Source organism: Ceratotherium simum, chromosome 19 (genome assembly GCF_057802395.1).
Source record: "Ceratotherium simum simum isolate JZ-2026a chromosome 19, ASM5780239v1, whole genome shotgun sequence".
Lineage (NCBI taxonomy): Eukaryota > Metazoa > Chordata > Mammalia > Perissodactyla > Rhinocerotidae > Ceratotherium > Ceratotherium simum.
Genome location: NC_141918.1, coordinates 19063698 through 19080384, shown reverse-complemented (window position 1 = coordinate 19080384; position 16687 = coordinate 19063698).

The window sequence follows — 16687 nt, the reverse complement described above, 5'->3', positions numbered from 1 at the left end:
TAGAAATGGAAAACTTATTGCATGTTGCCACTAATATGCATTATATTTCTAACATAAATCTTTTAAAATAGCACTTAAATGTAAACCTTATGTAAATACTCATATCAGTGCCTGACACATAGTAGATGCTAAAAAATATTTGATGCATATATGAATAAATCAAGAAGTAAATACCTTATTATAAGTTTTCAATTAATCTTGATCAACTAACCACTGGCACAACTCTCATGGTTTAAATGTGAGTAAACATGTTGCTAATATTTTCTCTTTCTAGTCACATTGCAAGGATTGGTACATTGTATTTTTCTCATATTTAAGTTTTACACCTCCAAGGAAACATTTATCCAACCTCGACCTATTCAGCTTTCTTGTGTAACAAGGCAAATGACTTTTCTAACACATTCTCTCACTGTTCCCCTGCACCAGGCATGAACTCACTCCATTCTTAAGAGAATAATCTACTAGCTCTTCCTCAAACATATCTAAGTTACTTTAAACTTTGCATCTTTGTTGCTATTGAAGCCATTATATTTCACTTCTTAAACAAATCATACTCATTCTTTAAGCCCCAGATCAAATCCTTCCACTCCCAGGAAGCTTCCCAGCCATTGTGGTCTCTTCCTTTCCTCCGAATTCCAGCACTATGCTATGTCTCAACCATTCCTTTGTTTCGAGTTGTGATGCATATTTCTCTTGTCTCTCTAAACAGAGACACAAACCCTAGATTCCTGTAGAAAAACTAGTTCGGTATTTGTATATCGATGCTCAATACGTTTTAGTGAGTAAAATAAGCTGATCTGATCTGCTGGGTAATTAGCTCATAATCGGTCACATCTCTTACTCGCTGAAGCAGAGTGAGCGGCTATCATGTAGAAATTGCATAGACTCCGCGAAGATTTGATCCTGTCAGTTGAAATGGAGCAATCTTTCCCCACTGTGTCAATCCCTTCCAGCCCTACTTCCATGCCAAAGAAGATGCTTGAATTGTCTTGATGTCTTCAGAATTGCAGGTAGCTGAACCATACCAGGTCCCAATTAATCCAACATGTGCGAACATATTTCGTTATACCAGCACCAAGCCACATGCTGCTAGGTTAGTGTAAGATAACAAAAACAAAAACAAAAACACTTCTTTTTGCTAAAATACAAAATGCAATTTGCTTTTTCTTTTCAGCTTTTACTTTTTTTTTTTGAAAGGTGGGTATCGCTAATACAACAACAATACAACAGCTGTTCTAGTGTGCGTTTTGGTACAAAAAAATCAAGATTACATTATAGAAATTTTAAAGTGCATCTTATTTTGAAAACACAGTCAATTTCTTTACAAGGATTTCAAGAGATCAATCATCTATTTTTATATTCTGGATTTCTGCTGTACACAGAGGACCTCATTGCTTGAACTTTCCTCCTCTTTATACATAGACATTTTTATAAAATATTCATAAGAAATTGTTGACTATAGAACTATGGCAATTCTCGTGAGTGATCCTGGGAGTTTTTCAGTCAATGAGCTCCATGCGGCTCTGGCAGCATGAGCTACGCTCCATAAATCAGACTAAAACCATTTTAGGCTGCTTTTAAAATTACTGCTATCAACAAAACCCATGAGCCTGAATTACTTAATCTATGCAGATGTTGTTAACTGCATTAATTATTTAATTCTGACAATAAAACAGCAGTTCCATTTGCCTTAATACAGACCATTCACGCTGCTAATTTTTGAAAGGACATTTAACGGTATGACCACTAGATGGGAGTAGACAACTTTTTAAGGTACATACAGCACAGCATGAAAATTGTAGTTTCTAAACTTAGATGTAAGGTAATTCTAGGCTACTGTATTGCATTTCTAACCAAAGCTCACAAAATACCTTTTGTTAACTAGTGTAGGTTACATTAAAATTGAATTACTTTCCGGAAGAACTGAATTTATTTGAAGAAACTTTCATTGCCATCATAGTCATCTTTATGATTTCATGATGAATAAACTATATAGAAACTTTTTTCTATCCTTTTATTGACATGAAAACCAATTTTACATACTAGTTAGATAGCCACTAGTTTGAATTAAGTGGTACCATTTGAAATATGGTTGTATTTTTTTAAATAATCATATTAACTAGAAATTAACAAAAAGAATTGCATAGATTATTGTCCTCTTTAGACTGCTACTTAATTGATTACTTCATGCACATGTGTTGAATATTAAGCTTCCCCAATCAGACATGTGCATAAAGCAAAATGATCTCTTTTTTTCGCCAGGACACAGTGAGCCATGGCAGGTCAATGAAATTATAATTGGTTCTAATTAGCACTCTTCAAGCTGTTAATTTTTTTTTTTGACCTGCATCTAAATCACATGGAAAGAGAGGTAAAATTGTCTTAGGAAATAACAAAGATGCCCCAAATACATGGCTCTTTCAATCTGAGTGAACATTTCCAAAGCTTAGATTTTTTTTGGTATGTCTTTTGGGTGATTTCTGCAAAAAAAGTTCATTTTAAATTGCAATATTTTTTCCCCCAAGAAAAAGCATGTCATTGTAACAGTCATGCTCTTTTCGTTATTGTTGTTATCATTTATAGCTACACAGGGAGTGAGGTCATTAACTTGAGGCAAATGTCACATTTCTGCATAAGCTTTGAGCTTTCTTACTTTGCTTTGTTTCAAGAAATGCTGGAAATCTCTCTGATTCCAGCCCCAGTTGTCTTCAGTGAGGCCTGCCACACATGTGAGATAAACATGAAACTGATTATGTTCTTTGTGCAATGCAAGTTGACATAAAAATATTTAGATATCTATTTCTCTTACATATGTCAAATAAAAAAAAATCTTTCAAATGCATGGTCATACTGTCTGATAAATTGAAATCTACAATTTTTTTTTCTATGTACTGAGGTTCACCTCTATTTTTAAAATGTGAATTTTTCAATGTCAAAACCTTGCAAAATGTCTGAATAGATATAACAATTGGAGCTGTTCTTTCAGGTTTATTTTTTCTATAATGCCAAAAAGCTCTTTAGCAATCACTTTCGAATCAGCATTTATTTTTATAATGTTTTACTATATTTCCAATTATTTCATTCAGATTTCATTACAAATTTAGTTTCAAGTAATGTCTTCTTTGTTCAAAAAATTATTCATAAATTTAATCTCTCCTTCTAGGTTTCTTCCATTTGATCCTTTAACCATAATTTTCCTGTTTCAATTTCATATCACAGTTATCATTTTAATAAATTTACACTAAACCTGCAGACTAACTGTATTTGCACAAATGTTAAATTTTATTCTGACGTTAGTACTTTTTTCTTGGATCAAATATTATACATTTTAATCTATAGAAAAATGCCAAAGTGTAAAAACCTGCTTTTATGGCAATTGTGGAATTTTAAATAATACTTGCAGTAACTGTTAAATATGTCTATTATTCCTTTAACTTGCAGCAATATGTCTGCCAAATGATGAGCAAGACAAAGTAGTCTTTGTAATATAAGATAAGAAATGAGATTTTGGAAGAAAGTTCTAATCAGATTTAAATGTCATCTGTATTCCACTTAAGAAAGTTGAATTATGTGGCATTTTTTAACAGTAACATTAACACTATGATTCTTCAATGTATTTTCAAGGTAAACATTTTCAATCATACAGGATATAAAAATGCATATTAATTCCACTTAAAATATCAAACATACCCCATTAATAAGATTCCATTTTATATGGCTTAAGAGCTTTAAAATGTTGATACATTTATTTCAGAAAAACAAATGTAACATCATGAGCCAACCTAAAAAGAAAATGTCAATTCAAAAACAGATCTGATTTACTTTTTTTGTTTACATGTCCCTGATGGCATATTTGCTACACGAAATACTTAAACTAAACTTCAATTAAAAAAAACAGAAAGTGAAAGATTACTATTAAATGGTGATTGCTCCTTCTAATTTTTTAGTAACATGAAAACAATTGTATTTTCTCATAAAGTTACATTTGTGTAACTTTTCAATTTTAACATTTTCAATTAACCACTTAAATTAATGAATTATTTGAATATTAGTAAGAATTGGATTTGTTTACATTTTCCTAATCAATTTGAAAAATTTTGTTGAAAGAAATTTTGTCAAAAGTCTGTATAATTGGACAGGAGGAACTATATTCTAGATTACTATTCATTTTCTTATCATGTGTAGGATCTTAAATGGTGTTAAAATCTTCATCCATTTATAGTAGCAAGCTTTTGGCACATATACAGCATTCTGTATTTTCCAATTAGCTGTTTTTTATTATTACTTCTTAGTTGCAAATATCAATGAGGCAAATAAATATATTTAACATAGATGAATATTTATAGAATACGTATTTTAATTTCTATAACATCTTTCACAATTTTGCATTTATATAAAGATTGAGATGTCTTAATAGAAACCCACTATCTCTACCCATGTGTTCTAATTCATAGCCCCATAGTCAATCATAAATACAGCAGAAAATACCAAATTGACCCTGCTGGAGACAATTGAGTCAGACCACACAGAATTTGGCTCTAGTTTTTGTTGTTTTCAAAAGTGCCCACTTTAGAAAAAGGTACTAATCCTGGAGACAGCAAGTCATCTTCAGTTTAAATATGTAAATTGCAAATGTAGCTATGTATTACATGTATGTACAAAATATAAATAAAAGAGAAACTAGGTATGAGGGCTTGCTAAATTTTTGCTTACATTTTGTTTTCTTGAATTAAAGTTAAATGTGTCATTGCCTGGGAACAGATTAAACACTTAAGCCACAGGGAGGAGATTTGGCTCCACCCTTTACCTGCTGTGAAAGCTTCTGTAAACTCCTTAATCTCCTGAGGACCTCGGCTTCTCTATCTACCCAAGGAAGAGAGCACCACCTGTCTTCTCTGCCACTGTTTTTTTGTTTTTTGTTTTTTTTAAATCACAGAAATGTTAGAATTAAGGAAATCAGTGTTGCAAAAACACATTCAGCCCTGGAAAGTGGGGGAGGGTAAGGCTCTGAGGAAATATAACATGATGATATCAAAGAAAATGTCTTTTAACAAGGAAACTACAAGTATTTATGTGATGTTAACAGAACAACCAGTGTGTATGCAAAGAAAGCAGTATTTTAGGGTATCCTACTTTTCTGCAGGCAAACCTCGGGCTCTGGAGAGCCCTCTCCTGATTGCCCTTTCATGCTATCTGAGGATTATACAACTTCATTAACTAAATATCTTAATTGCTGTAAATATTTCTGGCTAAAGCTTAAAATGAATCTATTTATTTTCATTTAAATTATTAGCAAAATTGTATGTCATGAAGAGGTAGACTAGACATTGTCTGCTGCTTTTGCTGTTGGTGATAGTTACCGCAGATGTTGTATTTTGCCTTTTCTGCTCAATGGTAGTTACAATACATAAATTTAGGAACTTGTATATAGCTAAGAGCTGACCTACATGGATTCCTATTGCACATTTTAAAAATGAGGAAATTTATGTAAAATTCAATTTTTCAAAATGGAATATATGAACAAAAAATATAATGCAGCTGTAATTATTGAAACTGACAACCTCAATTAATGCAAAAATCAAATCTACATAGCCACAAAAAATATCACATAAGGAAAAGATATACATATTGTTCTCACTAGCCATTTTGGTTTTTCCAGTGAAGATACAATCTCAAGTGCTAGTCTGTTAAACAAAAGTAGTAAAAGAGAATGTCCCTTGCCTTCAAAATGAAATACACAGCTCATTTTTTCATAGCTTTAGGATTCAAATAAGTAAACACATATCATGTACTGTTTTATATTTAGTAGCCACAATTAACATATCTCCCAGAGAAATCTTATTCGAATTACAAAGTTGAGTGTGAATGAGAACATGGAGTACATTACAAAAGTCAAAGAGGACCAAGGTAGAATAAAGCTGTGGCTTCAGCGTTTGCGAAGAGTAGAACAAGCCTCTCTAAACAAGCTTATTTGATTTGGGAATTTTCCAAGCTTGCTTAACATCAACTACGTTTTAATTCCAGAATAATCAGCCAGAGGGAATGGTTTTATAGTCGACACATAAGGTTTGAAATACTTGGACTTCCTGCAACTGCGGGTTCAGATCCCGGTAGTGCTCCATTCTTCGGTGGTGGCTGAGTTAAGTACCGCGCACGTGTATATACATGTGTGAGGGGATTTTTTACAGATGAAGCATCCAAAACGAGAGCGTTGGTTGCACTGTGTGAAGATCCCAATGCAATTTTCCTAAGAACAGAGTGTGTGGCTCATGAATGACTGCAGCTTCTGGGAATCTTGCCAAAAACCTGGGGCAACCGAGAGTGTGGCTTTGCTCTAAAGGAGATTAAACTCCCTATTTAAAAGCTCCCTATACTCCACCATTGTGAGGGTTACACTCATTATTTTTTCCATGTTAGATGGTGAGTTAATACACATGCCTAAAATGCAATATCTTAATTCTCCTCTCCCTCCCTGTCTGACGGAGTTGGTAGATTTGCCACTGCACACAGCATTCAAGGTTATTGATTTTCAACAGCACACACAAAATGCTATTACAAGGGAAATATTGTATGCACTGGATGGATAACCACGGAAAAGGCAAAAAGTGACCCATAGCAGTTAGCTCAGGAAGAATATAAAAATAAGTATTTTTTAAAAGCTAAGGTGATGTGGTCAATTTCCCTGTTAATCATTTAGTTGCATGTTTTCAAAGCGTGGTCTGTGGCCCCTAAATATCACTGTTTGTGCAAGGATTAGGTAAGAGAATATGAATGAATTAACACGATGCCTTTTTAAAGCTTATCTCCTATGTGCATTGGCCAATGTAGTTTTATTTATATATTTATGAGGAATTAGATCAACAATAAATACCTCTTTCCAGCTGATCTCCTATTGAGTATTGATCAATATAGCCTTTCTTAATTTAGGAGAGAAATCTGTTTTATAGAAACATGTAATATTTCTGAAATTATTCAGTCAGAGAGGATGTGAGATAGGGCTTAATTAGAAAGAAACAATATTTTTGCTGCTGTTGGTGTTTCCTAATATCTTTATTCTTTAAAAAAATTACTGTTATAATTTAATCATGGTATGATATTATACATGTCTAACATGGAATAAATGTGGTATAGGCTTCCAACATCCTGTCTTTTCTAGTTTTTAATGAAATTCACTAAATTGTTCACCTGTGAAATAATGTAATGACATCTCAATTCATAGAATCCTTATGATCAATTGACATAATATATTTAAATGTTCTCCACAAAATATAAAGTACTGTGTAAGAGTGAAACTATAAGATGTCATTATTTTTTTCCAATCCCAGGACTTGTGTTAAAATTAGCAGTTTTTGAAGGGGCTAAAGGAAAGAAGAAATAAGATATAAAATATTCATTGTAAAAGTACTCCAAATGAATCATTAAATTGAAAAACAAATCATGATAAATATAGCTAGACTACATTTAGCATTGGAGGTTTTACTAAGAATTAGTGATGCTACAAAAATATGATTTTCTAGCATGCTCAATTTTGTGATTTTTAAAAATCTGTTCTTGGGCAGAGACTTCTAGAAGTTAGGGTGTTTTACATCATCATCTAAAAAAATTTGGTTTGATGTAGCAGCAAGGTCAGGAGCTCTGAATGTGACAGACAGGGCGTCAGTTTTTGTTCTGCCCTTTCATTTATATGCAAAAGGTTGAGGATATAATTATTCACAGATGGCATAATTATCTACAAAGAAAAAACAAAAGTATAGAAATAAGCTATGATTTTTACCAGAAGATTTTATTGAGTTTGTTGTATTAAAATCTTAATATAAAACTCAGTTGCATTTCTCTATGCCAGCAACAACAACCAAAAACCCCTGTTAGACAACATAAATTTTAAAGGATGCCATTTATAGTTACATCAGAAATAAAGTGCCTATAAGAATTCCAACATACTATTTCTGAAGAAAATTAAAATGCTTCATCGGGAGAAACTAAAGAAGACAAATAAATTGAGACACGTACCAGATTCATAGATGGGAAGATTCTATTACATGTAAATGTCAATATTCTCTAAACTGATTTATAGATTTGATACATTTTACATCAAAATCCCTATGGTTTATTTTGTGGATCTTGTCAAGATGATTCTAAAGTTTATATGCAAGAGAAAATGCCAGAATTTTCCAAGACATTCCTGTGAAGAACAAGGAAAGGGGTACTACCTCCTGAGATATCGTAAATTATTACAGATCTATGGTAAATACAACAGCAGTATTGGTGTATGATGTAAGAGAACATCAAGAAGTAGAATAGAAAGCCCAGAAACAATCCACAAAATATGTGGATTTTTGATTTATCACCAAGCTGGCTTTGGTTCTGTGTGAATTGATAAACTTTTAAATAAATGATGCTGATATGATTGGTTCTGTTCACTTATATGGATATAAATAAAGCTGGAACCTTATCTTACACTATACAGAACGATCATTTCCAAGGGGATTAAAATATTAATATAAAAGGAAAAACAATAAAACATTTAGAAGACAATATAGATGAATACTTTGTGACCTCAGTAGAAACTAATTTAATTTATCAAGAATCAAGTATCAAAAGTAAAATAGAGACTAATTTGACAACCTTAATTTTTAAAATTTCAGTTGTTCAAAATATCAAGTATAGGGCCGGCCCCATGGCTTAGCGGTTAAGTGTTCGTGCTCCGCTGCTGGCGGCCCGGGTTCGGATCCTGGGCGCGCACCGAGGCACTGCTTCTCCGGCCATGCTGAGGCCACGTCCCACGTACAGCAACTAGAAAGATGTGCAGCGATGACATACAACTATCTACTGGGGCTTTGGGGGAAAAAAATAAATAAATAAAATTATAAAAAAAAATATCAAGTAGAAAATAAAATGTCAGAAACAGAAAGAATATTTTTTATACATATAGCTGACCAAAAAAAGGATGATAAATAAAAGAAAAATGACTAATCAAAAGATAAATGGTGGCGTAGTGGTTAAGTTCGCATGCTCCGCTTTGGTGGCCTGGGGTTCCTGGGTTCGGATCCTGGGCACGGACCTACACATCGCTGATCAAGCCATGCTGTGGTGGCGTCCCATATACAAAATAGGGGAAGATGGGCCCAGATGTTAGCTCAGGGACAATCTTCCTCAAGCAAAAAGAGGAAGATTGGCAACAGATATTAGCTCAGGGCCAATCTTCCTCACCAAAAAAAAAAAAAAAAGACTATAAAAAAAAGACAAATGATCAAAAGCCCTGAATAAGCCCATGAAAAGTAACCCATAGATATGCAGATATTCTAGAACTATTAATAACCAGGTAAATACAATTTAAAACAATGAAATACAATTTCTCACTCAGGAGTTTTGCAGAAAACAAAAAAGTTTTCACAATAGATAGTGAAGAGAAAACTATGGAAAAACTGGAATGCTGTTATACCATTGGTGAATTTAAGTTAGCAAAACCACTTTAGAAAAAAATAAATGCCATAATCTAGTAAAGCTGAAGATGAGCATATCAATGACCCAGCAAATACTTTCCTTAGTATTCACCCTAGACCAAGATGTGTAGCTGGAGACATGTATCAGAATGTCCATGCCAGCAGTATTTGTCTTAGCCAAAAATAGGAAACAAATCAATTGTCCATCAACAGCAGCATCCATAAATAAATGATGATGTATAAAGAAATTTTATACATCCATAAAAATGAATAAATGACAGCTATAAAAAATAACATGGTTGAATCTCAGGAATAAAATGTAAGGCACAAAAGACAAACTGCAGAGAAATGTATAGATTCAATTCAATTTATATAAACTTACAAAGCATGGAAAACTAAATAGCATTAAAAGTAAAAATAATTTTACTACAACAATAAATAAAATCAACGAAATAATAAACTTGAAATTTGAGAAGGAAGTTACCTCTCTAAAGAAAATGGATGGGATGGGGAAGAGTTATGCAAGGGATTTCAAAGTAATGGAAATATTTTCTTATGTAGCACGGCTGGTAATGGGTATTCACACTATTGTTAGACAATATGATTAAATGTGTCATATATATATGTATATGTTTATACATATATATATGAATGAATGAAAATATTCTTTTGCATCTTTCAATACTTAACAAATGTCTTTCATGCCCCAGGAAAAAATAAAACGTATATCAAGTAGTCATAAATTTATTTTTCACTAAAAGCATTTTAATCAGTCTGTCATAACTCTAGTTAAACCAGATCGTTTGTACTTGGGCAAAATTTTAAGTACATTCTGTACTTGGGCAACATTTTGAGTATATTCTAGGCTTCTTTTTCTGACATGATTACTGAAACAGTGACATTGGACTTCACTGATACATGATAAGAGGAAGCTATCATGAAATATTCATGGCATTCATAGTTGAGATGTTCTTGAAGGCAAAATTCACTACATCATACAGTCTTCTCTCATCAGGACCAATGAAAGACGTTTCTCTTAGCATTTAGTTTAAAAAAAAAAAGAAAAAAAGAATTGTTTCCTGAATAAATGTCTCCTAAATTAAGGGTGTGGATCTGGGAACTTCTTTTGACAATGTATGACTTAGCTCTAAATCTTTTCCTTATTTCTTCTGGCATTAAGGCCTCACAGAGTCTATGTGTGGCCCACCTTTGGCCACTAAATAAAAATTTACAGTAAGAACTTTGTATTGTTATCCTGTATTTTACACTATTTTCCAGAATCTATTTTTCTTTCATTTCCTGAAAATGGTATAGTTTACTTTTGCTCCATATTTCAAGTATGCATGTATAAGCTATTGCATACTCTTTTTTGAATGAATCAGGATGTAAATAATTGTCTCTAAATTTTTTTAAACAATATTTAAAATCATTGTGATTCTACCTGAAAAAATTGAAATCTGAATTTTTGAGAATATTCCTCTACATAGATGATATTGGCAAAATCACACCAGTTTCAATACTGAATAACAGGGTATGGATAAAATTTTTAAGTCATTTATACAAATCATGTTAAAAAAGCTCTTTCTATAAACATTAAATATATTTGTTTTTTCAGTAGTCCTTAAAGAGACAAATATTAAGAAGTCATATTTGAAATAAAATGAATATTAACATAAAGTATATAAGCATGTCCATTACGGAAAATAAGAGAGAAAGAAATAAAAATACTTAGAACTCTTTTTTTTTTTTGTGAGGAAGATCAGCGCTGAGCTAACATCCATGCCAATCCTCCTCTTTTTCCTGAGGAAGACTGGCCCTGAGCTAACATTCAGCCGATCTTCCTCCACTTTATGTGGGACGCTGCCACAGCATGGCCTGAAAAGCGGTGTGGTGGTGTGCGCCCGGATCCGAACCCGGGCTGCCAGCAGCGGAATGTGCGCACTTAACCGCTCCACCACGGGGCCAGCCCCTTAGAACTCTTAAGATAAAAACAAAACAAAAAACCTATATCCCTGGGTATCTAAAAACTGATTTGAGAGCTGCGTGCTCAAACTGGCTTAAAATTTTGACTGGTGCCTCAAATCACATTTTTGAAAATCAAATTTCTCACTAACTGGTTTGAAACTGACTCAACGGCTTAAGCTATACAAATGCATCGACACATTAGTGCAGGGAGCATAGCCAACTTCTCTCCGCGTGTGGCATTATGTAGAGGATGACTTTCATCATGGACCTTCCCTTTCTTCAGTGATAATCAGGAGAGTGTACACATTCCTCCTGCCTCAGTTATGAAAGGAGCTGTCTGAAAAGGACCTTGATGTCCATTATTCTGCTACAGTAAATGAGTGATCAACTGTACGTTCAACTACATACTGTGCTTCCGTTACCAGACCATCACCATTTCACCAATAACATGCCAGGGCAAAGCTCCACCGTATCTCAGAAGCACGGGAAATGCGGTGAATGGACGTCAGTTACCAGTGTCCATGAATTTTTATAATATATTGGAAAAATAGCCTTTTTGCAGTATTTTCAATGATAAGTTTTTTTTCTCTCTCTGTCTCTCTTCCTTCTTTTTCTTTTTTTAAAATTTATCTTCATGTCTTTTCTACTGGTGACACCCATTGTTATAATTCATTGTTTATAGTGATTTTGTTCTGCTTTATACCAAGGGATGTTTCAAGCATTTTTATGTGTACTAATGAGTGATATCAACCAATGATTGGTGTGTTCTAGTTATATTTTTCAGGTTTAGAGATTTTCATAATCAATTCTAGTCACACCATTTTCATTCCAGATTTCTCACAAAGTCAATCTTGATTAAGTTGTATGCAAATAATACAATAGATTAGAGACTGAGTCGCATCAAATGACCCTAAATGTTCTAGCAGTATGCACAGCACTTTCAATCTGAAATTTTCTAGCCCAAATAATCTCAGGCTTTACCTACTTATCTTCATTTTCACACTCCCTCTGGAGTTATTACATTAATCAAAGATAGTTGAGGGGCCTGCCATTGGCGTAGCAGTTAAGTGCGTGTGCTCGGCTGCTGGCGGCCTGGGTTCGGATCCAGGGCGCACCCGAGGCACTGCTTGTCAGGCCATGCTGTGGCAGCATCCCATATAAAGTGGAGGAAGACAGGCACGGATGTTATCCCAGGGCCGGTCTTCCTCAGCAAAAAGAGGAGGATTAGCATGGATGTTAGCTCAGGGCTGATCTTCCTCACAAAAAAAAAAGATAGTTGAAAGAAAAAAAAAAGTGTGTGTGTGTGTATAATTTATATATATATATGTAATTTATTTACTCATTCTCTCAGGCCCACTAATAAAGTTGAAATATTTTTCTCTAAATATTCTTGCATTCTTTGGATTTCATTCTTTTTTTCATTTGTTTACTATTTATTTATTGAAAATATGCTATATTCTAGACACTCTTCTAAGTTTCACAAATGTATTAGTGTGAAAAAATTCTGACTTCACGAGCTTACATTTTATTAGAGGGAAAAATTAATTGCTTTCCATGTGCTAAGCATTTTACATGCAGTGACACATTTAGTTCTCAAATCAGACTTGTGAGTTAGATGCCATATCCATGTTTATCTGGCCAAAAACCATTGCTTTCCGTTCATATGTCATACACAGTTGCTGCCCTTATTTCACTTACAGTTTAGTGGGAGAGATATATATTAAACAGAAATCACAAGAATAAATATGCAATGTTTGTGGGATTTATCCTAGACAGGGAAAGTTTTCTTGAAGTTATGGCTAATCTTAAAACTGAATAAATAATAGGTGTTAAGCAGAGGTTATGCTAAGCATTCCAGGCAGAGGCCATAGTGTGCGCGAAGGCTCTATTCCTCAAATATTGTCCCCAGAACAAAGTTTACCATTTCATGGTCAGTAGGTATTTCATCATTTTTCAAAATGAAGCGGAATAAAAGGTGGGATAATTTCAAGTCCTGTTTAATATGAAGTCTTGTTTGGTTAATAAATGATGCAGAATATGGATGGCTTGGAAGTGTATTTATTATTACAAGAAAATATTTGGTTTGGGAACATGGGAACAACCCAAGCATTTGTTTCAGTTAAAAACATTTGTTTCAGCAGAAAATTTGGCTTTCATATTTGTACGTGAGTTTCCAAATTGTTTTCCAATTGTAGCGAAGAAAGCATTTGGTTGGGGGCAGTTAGGATAGCCAAACGCTTCTGCACGTGTTTATGGAGGCCTGGGGACTCTCCTGAGGTCCAAGACCTCTTATGATGCTTTTACTGGTTGTCTTATTAATGATTTGTCACATAGCTGTGCAATTAGAATCACCCAAACTTTCATTTAAAGGAAAATAAAAATTTATATAAACTCACCAAAAGTCCAAAAGACCTCTGCAGTCTTAACAAAGGACATTTATGCTTTCCTCAGATTCTTCAACTTTTAAGAATCAGAAGACACAGTGTAGACAAAAACCATGTTATACTGTTTGTTTATTTTTTTACCACCTGTAAAAGTGTTTTTTAAAGATTCCCTAAACCTACACCTTAGATATAAGAATCAAGTACGACAAAACTGGGATTTAGTATTTGTTCAGATAATAGTAAAATAGTTTTGTCTAAAGCCTCCTTGTTTTTCCTGCTGTTTATTAAGATGAGATACTCAGGTTTTCAGTTTACTGAAGAGAAATCTAAAAAGTAAAATATTGAGAAGTTGTGGAAAGTTACAGTTTGTCCCCAAATCTATTCTCTCAATTTTTCTTTAGTATACCAATGCCCAGTTAGACAATGCATTCTCCAAGATGCCTTGCGGCAAGGTGTGGCCATGTGATTAAGTTATCACCAAAATAATATGAAAGGAAGTGGTAAGATTGCCACCTGACCAGCCTTATAGAAAATTACTTGTCCTGGACTTTCCACCTCTCTTTTCTCCTATTCACAAACTGGAACATGGATGTGACAGCAATCCAGCATTGCCATGAAGCCAAGAATAATAGCACTTACATTAACTATTATAATAAAGATCCCTTCAACCAGGTTGCCAAGTTGGTGATTTTGGAATGACGGGAATGTCTGTTATATAGATAGTATAGTGACGATTATTAGTTAAGTGTAAAACATAACTAATGGTGTCTGAAAGCATAAAAATCTTGCTTGTGTCACTCCCTACTATTTAGACAACAAACTCTCAGAGATACATGTACATTCATATGGATTTTTACTCAGAATTGCAACTGAATGTAAAATTTTTAGTTTTTAATATAACTAAAATGAAAATAAAATTTCCAAAGATGATTATTATACCAGGACCTAGAAACTATTTTGGCCAGAATATTAAAATAAAAGAAAATACAATATAGGAAATTCAATCAAGGAAATGTATTAAAACAAAATCAATAGAGGAATCAAATTTTGTCTTCAATAGAACCCAGAATTTGACAGATCATATCCTCAAGGATCAATTACCTTCTACAAGCAAGGAGCATGAAGAGAAAATAAAAAATTCACCAAAAAAATCAATCTTTTCTGTAGTAAATACCCCAAATTGTAGAGAATGTCAATAAACAAGCAAGCCAACTCAATTATAAAGAACCAATATGTTCTGAAAGCTAAATAATAAACACTTAAAAATACTTCATAAAAACATAATTGAAACCAGTTATCTATCATATATTATATCAGAAAGTAGTTCTGATGCATTTTAATTTTACCACAGATATATATAAAAGAGACAATGTTAATTATATAAATCAGTGTAAAAATCACAAAATCTAGATGATACAATGTCCACATTAATGAATATACCTACAATGAAGAGTGATGAATGTCAGCACTTAGTGTTTTATTTTATAAAAAGTGAATAGCTTTGTTTAATTCTGTGATGATATTAACAATAATAATACCAATCCACTTGTTTTTCACCTTAATAGTTGCTTTTACATTATTGTATCATTTGATCCTAACGAGAGTAGACGCTGTCTTGTTTATAATTGTTCACCAAAAGAATGAGCATGCAACAATATTTAAAAAATTTTTTTTATCGAGGTAACAGTAGTCTATAACATATAAATTTCAGGTGTGCATCATTATATTTTCACTTCAGTGTAGACTATATCAGGTTCACCACCAAAAGTCTAGTTGGCATCTTTCATTGTAAAAATGTGCCCCTTTACCCTTTTACCCTTCCCTCAGACCGTTTCCCTCTGGTAACCACCAATCTATTCTCTGTATCTATGTGTTTGTGTGTTTAGTTGTTTGTTTATCTTTCACATATGAGTGAAATCATACGGTTTTTGTTTTTCTCTGCCTGCTTTGCTTCGCTTGGCTTAGAACCCTCAAGGTCCCTCCATGTTGTCACAAATGGCAAGATTTCATCTTTTTCAATGGCCAAGTAGTATTCCATTGTGTGTGTATATAAATATACCACATCTTCTTTATCCATTCACCCATCTATAGGCACTTAGGTTTTTTCCAAGTCTTGGCTATTGTAAGTAATGCTGCAATGAACATAGGGATGCATATATCTTTTTGAATTAGTGTTTCTGTGTTCTTCGTATAAATACCCAGAAGTGGATTAGTTCTATTTTTATTTTTTTGGGGGATCCCAGTACTGTTTTCCATAGTAGCTGCAGCAGTTTGCACTCCCACCAGCAGTGTATGAGGGTTCCCTTTTCTCCACACCCTCTCCAGCATTTATTTCTTGTCTTTTTAATAATAGTCGTTCTAACAGGTATAAGGTGACATCTCATTGTAGTTTTGATTTCTATTTCTCTAATAATTAGTGATGTTGAACATCTTTTCATGTGCCTGTTGGCCATGTGTATATCTTCTTTGGAAAAATGTTCAGATCCTTTGTCCATTTTTCAATCAGGTTGTTTGCTTTTTGTTGTTGAGTTGTATGAATTCTTTACATTTTTTGGATATTAACCTATTATCAGATATATGATTTGCAAATATCTTCTCCTAAATAGTAGGTTGTCTTTTCACTTTGTTAATGGTTTCCTTTGCTGTGCAGAAGGTTTTTAGTTTGATATGTTTCCCTTTGTTTATTTTTTTGTTTGTTTCCCTTGCCTGGTAAGATATTCAAAAAGATACTGCTAAGATTGATGCCAAAGAGAGTACTGCCTATGTTTTCTTCTAGGAGTTTTATGGTTTTAGGTCTCACATTCAAATCTTTAATCCATTTTGAGTTAACTTTTGTGTATGGTGTAAGAGTGGTCTACTTTTATACTTTTGCATGTGGCTGTCCAGTTTTCCCAG